Consider the following 6240-nt stretch of genomic DNA (forward strand, 5'->3'; position numbering starts at 1 on the left):
AAAGCGTTTTGTTTTCATTTCACTGTTTACCTTTCTATTCTTTTAAAAAAATATTTTTTAATTTTTATTTTATATGTATGTGTGTATTGCCTGCATGTACGTAGGTACATTCGAGTCGTGCAATACTGGCAGAGGTCAGAAGAAGGCACTGGATCCCCTGGAACTGGAGTTAGGAATGGTTGTTAGCCACCATGTGAGGGCTGGCAATCGAACCTAATCCTCTGCAAGAGCAGCCAGTGCTCCTAACTGCTGAGCCATCTCTCCACACACCCCGCCCGCTTTACACCTTTTCCAAGCCTGGGGGGCGAATACCAGGCACCTGCAAACCAGCCCTGCTCAAGTTGAGCCTCCCAGGTGCTCACAAGCCACAGAAACAGACCTGGTACCAGTGCCCACCTCGACAGGCCCAATAGCCCTCCACTTAGGACCTGGGAGCCTTAGTGCATAGCCGGCAGGGTTCCGCCCTCCACCTTTACTCTGCCCTGCGCAAGCACTTGTGAACCACAGCCCAGAGCGGCTGACAATAGGTCGCCACCTGGTCGCAAGTCGGTTTGTGGGGAGCCCTGGGGAGCCTTCCAGGACCTGCTGGCGCCAGGAGATGCTAGGTGAGGTCTTCTGTGTGGGGGATGGGCTTTTGCCCTGTCTGGTCTGGGGTTTGGCTTCACACCAGATCTGAAGAAGCTGAGGCAAAGCGCAGCACCGGCTTGGGAGCTACATTTGCCTTTTCGTGAAGAGGTGTAAGAGGGCTCCCAGTGTAAGTATCCTCCTCAGGGTCACTGGAGACATGCTCACGTTGTCCAGCACGGGGGCAATGCTAGCCCAGGACAAATACCGACCTTGTGACCCAAGACTAATCAAACCTTAGCTCTCTAGAATATTTGGAGTTTCTATGTAACCTGAAGAATTCTCTCACCGCTCCCTAGATGTTTAGTAGGCTTTGGGGTTGAGTACTTTACAATCAGCCAATTCCATCCTGTTACCAGTACTTTGAGAAGGTCTGTATTTTAAAAGGGAAGGTTCAAGAGTGAATAAAATAATGCTAAAAGGAAAGTTTTAATTTGGGTTAGAATTCTTCCAGACATAATATGCCTTTAACCTCCACTCTATTTAAAAATCAAGGAAACTAGCCAGGCGTGGTGGCACATGCCATTAATACCAGCAGAGGCGGGTGGATTCTGTGAGTTCTAGGCCAGCCTGGTCTACAGTGAGACCCTGTTTCAAAAAAGCTTTTAAAAAATCAAGGAAACTTAATAAACTGTTGAATGTGAGGCATTCCCCCCTTCCTCTTTGTACTGGCACTAAACATTTTTTTTAATATTTAATATTTAGCCCTAGAGATAACATTCTTTCCAGGACTGCTTCCTATATATAAAGTTTTAAAAACTAATTCAGACTCCCAGACAGTAATGCAGCATAGAACTGGGAAAATGAACAGCAGACCCCAATCTTATCTAAAGGAATGTTGGCAACTGGTTGCTGCTAGATGAGGAAGAGCTGATCTTTCTAAAACAAGGAACTACAGATAGGCTGACTAGACTCAGCAGATGGACTAGCACTGAGGAACAGCTGGGGGCACTGACAACACAGTGGACAGTAACAGGGATGACAAGAGTATATGAGCTCCAGTGGGGGGCGGGTTGGGAGGATAACACTTGGGATGCGGGTATAAAGGTGAATAAGATTGTTTGGGATGTTCTGTATGAAATGCACAAAAAAAAGTCAATAAATAAAAAAATGAGTTCTAGTTGAGGAAGAAGCATAAAACTTTCCTTCATGTTAACCAGTAGATATGAAAAACATTACCATTGAAATCTACCTGATGAATTTATATCCATGCTCAGGTGCCAAGGATCTCAGAAAGTAACCGACTATGATTAGTAATAATCAGATATATAGAGATTAGAGATGTGTGTGCAAATATAAGTGTTATTTGCATTAAAATGAGTTTTTCTGTATGAAACTGTATTTTTAAATGAAACGGGGATCTTTTTAAAGGTTAAAACCTCATTCAATTTTGTCTTAGAATTTATACTGAGTACAATAATGTGTAACTGTATTAATTCAACACTGTGAACCTAAAAATTACAGCCAATTTTGAAAGATGCATCTTTGCTGTGGAAATTGTTATTGACTATGTCAATGCTGTTGTAATGAAATGCTTCTACTAATTATGTGGTTATTAAATAATTTTTCAAAAATAAAAAATTCAATATTAAAATATTTATTAGAACTCACTTCTAGTAGTTTCAAAACTCAGCACATTATTGATTGTGTCCCCACTAAGCTTTCAGTCTTCAAAAAGATACATATTTTTCTTAACGCATCTTCTTCTTTTTCTTTTTCTTTTTTCTTTTTTTTGAAACAGGGTCTCCCTGTAGCCCCAGATGGCCTGGAACTCACTATGTAGACCAAGCTGGCCTTGAACTCAGAGATCCACCTGCCTCTGCCTCCCAAGACTACAGGTGTGCAACGCATCTTCTTTTTATTGGTGGTGGTGGAGCTCATTACAGAGCCCAGGCTGGCCTCTGTAGCAATGAGTGCTATATATTCACCCAAGAATGCTGTCCCTTCACAGAAATTCTGCATTAAACTGAGGACTGAAAGCAAAGCATAAACCCACAGTTTGGAATCTACCGTTGGAAGTGATTTGGGACAGGAGGAATGCCTACCTAATGGTTCCTGCTGTTCCATCTTCAGACTGTGACAGATGGAAAGCAAGCCTGCTATGGATTTTGCTGATAAAATGATGACCTCTCTGAAGTCCAGCATATCCTAAGAACTTTTGTCTTTCCTGTGTTAATCCGCATGAGCAGTTATCAACCTACTAGACAAAACAACTGGCTAGAAGCCAGCATACTGATGTGCTGAGAAGACAGTCACTGGATGTGGTCATCTCACAGCTGCTCTGCAAATTGAGTAGTACATACATATTCAAGATCGATCAGGCACCACTGAGACCACATTTTTAAAATATTTTCTTTTTTGTTTTATGTGTGTAATGTCTGTATGTATGTAAGAGTGCCCATATCGTGCAATGCCCTTGGAGGTCAGAAAAGGGCATGGATTCCCTGGAACTGGAGTTATGGGTGGTTGTTAGCTGCCATGTGGGTGCTGGGAACCAAACCCAGGTCGTCTGCAAGAGCAGCCAGTGTTCTTAACCACTGAGCCATCTCTCCAGACCCCTGAGACCACATTTTTTAAAAGTAGACATTTACTTAAATTGTGTTTTAAAAGTATTCCATTTTATCAAAAAGACCTCAATAAAATATTTCAAAGACAAGTATGGAGGCTTCCAGATTTTTGAAGTTAACTTTTCTTGAATAAATCCTCAAATTGTTGTGTTACCCATAGTAACTTTACCATATGAATAAGTTTCTGGAGTCCAGGTGAGGTTGCATGCACTAGACTTTAATCCCAGCCAAGGCAAATGAATCACTGTGAGCTTGCAACTAGCTGGGTCTACGCAGTGAATTCCAGGCCAGCCAGGGCTGTATAGTAAGACCTTGTCACAAAGAAACAAACAAAATAGGTTCTTGGGGCTAAGGGTGTGGCTCAATGACAAAAAGCTTGGCTCTTTATGTGCAGGGCCCTGGGTTTCATCCCCAGTACCATGTACACACACACACACACACACACACACACACACACACACATACACTCCATGGGGATGGACAGATAGCTCAGCAGTTAAAAGTGCATACTGTTCTTGCAAGTGACTTGAGGACTCCAGCTTCAGGAGATCTGAGGTCCTCTTCTGTCCTCCATGAGCACCTGCACTCACATGAACACACACATACACACACACACAGATACACATGCACTCACAATTAAAAATAAACCTTTTTTAAACAGAGTAAGCTCCTCTCTATTACAAATATTTGAGAAGCTCTCTAATACAGTATTATGTGAAGAAAACAATTCATTAATGTAGTAATATTATACTTTGTGTGTGCAGATCTGTGAGGTGTTCATGTGTACAGGTGTACACGTATGGGTGGGTCTTGCTAGGTCACCTCTGCTGGCTTAGAACTCCCTATTTAGAGAAAGTTGGTCTTGAACTCACAGACATCCACTGCCTCTGCCTCCCAAGGGCTGAGGTTAAAGATATGCACCACCACGCATGGCCTGACTTTTTTTTTTTTTCAAACATGGACACTGGGAATCAAACTCAGGTCCTCATGCATGCACAACAAGCACTTTTCCAATGGAGGCATGGCATCTCCCTAGTCCCAATTCTTTCCTTTTTTTTTTTTTACTTATAGAAGGGTTTATTTCAGTTTACAGTTCCAGAGGGCTAAGAGTCAATCATGGCGGGAAGGCATGGCAGCATGCCAGAGTGGCCAGAGCCAGGAAGTTAAGGGCTCAAATCACCACCACCACGTGGAGGCAGGATCCGGGGGCTGTTAGGCAGTCCCCTACATTCTTAGCCCCTCTGTCAGAGAGGCCAGAGGGATGCCAGAACTCAGCACTTTCTGGCAGTCTGCTGAGATCAGAGCTGCTACACCGACTGAGGTCGGAACCCACCCTCTCAGGCTGTCTGCTAGGATCTCAGCCTTAGCCTACCAAAGCCAGATCTGCCCTCCCCTCATTATTTCTTTACTTTTGTTTTGTTTTGTTTTGTTTTTGAGACAGGGCCTCCCTGTAGCCCTAGCTGGCCTGGATCTTGGTATGTAGACCAGAGATCCACCTGCTTCTGCCTCCCGAGTGCTGAGATTAAAGGCATGTACCACCACACTCAGCTCCCTCATTTTTTTTATGTGTACGAATGTATTGCCTGCATACATGTAAGTGCACCTGTGTCATGCAATGCTGAAGGAAGTCAGAAGAGGGTGTCAGATCCTCTGGATGTGGAGTTACAGACGGTTGTTAGCTACCATGTGGGTGCTGGGAATTGAACCCAGGTCCTCTGTAAGAGCAGCCAGTGCTCTTAACCACGGAGCCATCTCTCCTGGCCCCCTCGTTATTTTGTAATGTTAATTATCATTATTTATTCTTTTCTCTGTACCTGATTTTTTATTTTTTTACAGCAAAGTATCCAGAAATAAAAACTTAATGAAGCCTAACCCCAACTTGATCTGGGTCATAATTATGATGGTTCTCACCCAGTTGGTTACATTTTACACAGTGAAAGACATGGACTGGAAATGGGTCATTTTTTGGGCCTATGTCTTTGGCAGCTGCCTTAACCACTCAATGACTCTGGCTATCCATGAGATTTCCCACAATTTCACCTTTGGCCACCACAAGGCTCTGTGGAATCACTGGTTTGGAATGTTTGCCAATCTCCCTATTGGGCTTCCATACTCTGTTTCCTTCAAGAGATATCACATGGATCATCACCGCTCCCTCGGAGCTGATGGCATTGATGTGGATATTCCTACTGATTTCCAGGGCTGGTTCTTCTGAACCACTTTCATATGGGTTGTTCTTCAGCCTCTCTTTTATACTTTCCGACCACTGCTCATCAACCCCAAACCAATTTCTTCTCTGGAAATCATCAATACTGTGGCTCAGGTCACTTTTAACATTATAGTGTACTATGTTTGGGGAATTAAATCTTTTGTTTATATGCTAGCAGCATCCTCTTTTGGCCTGGGTTTACACCCGATTTCTGGACACTATAGCTGAGCATTACATGTTCTCAAAGAAACAAGAAACATACTCATATTATGGACCTCTGAATCTTCTCACCTTCAATGTGGGCTATCATAATGAACACCATGACTTCCCCAATGTTCCTGGGAAAAACCTTCCACTGGTAAGTAAAGGACTTGATACATATTCTACTTTATGATGCTAAATCAAAATTAATTGTTTGTTTTTTGAGACAGTGTGTCCCTATAGCCCCTGCTGGTCTAGAACTCACTTTGTAAACCAAGCTGGCCTCAATCTCACAGGGGTCCACCTGCCTCTGCCTTCTGAATGCTAGGATTAAAGGTATGCACCACCACACCCAGTTAAAATTAATCTTGAGTTGCTCATTTTAAAAGAAACCTAAGAATATTTTGTCAATCTAAGTTGCACATTAAAAGAAAGCAAAAAATATATATATCCTGTGCTGGCCTAGTTTTACTAAAGGTTCAATGTCTTGGTTCTTTAATTTTAGTGGATATACACTGAAGAGTTCAAAACTGTTGGAAAATGTGCAGTCTGTTATTTGGTAAAGTAACTCAGAATTTAAAACACATGCAAGAGGCAGAGGCAGGCGGATCTCTGTGAGTTCAAGGCCATCCTGGTCTA

The 6240-nt window shown here is 42.9% G+C and overlaps 1 pseudogene; it reads left to right on the forward strand.

The window, feature by feature from the left end:
• Positions 1 to 595: 595 nt before the first annotated feature.
• Positions 596 to 6240, forward strand: part of LOC103726289 — a 12911-nt pseudogene continuing 7266 nt past the window's right edge.

The sequence above is a fragment of the Nannospalax galili genome, unplaced genomic scaffold (genome assembly GCF_000622305.1).
Source record: "Nannospalax galili isolate Female #2095 unplaced genomic scaffold, S.galili_v1.0 scaffold368, whole genome shotgun sequence".
In the NCBI taxonomy this organism is placed as follows: Eukaryota; Metazoa; Chordata; class Mammalia; order Rodentia; family Spalacidae; genus Nannospalax; species Nannospalax galili.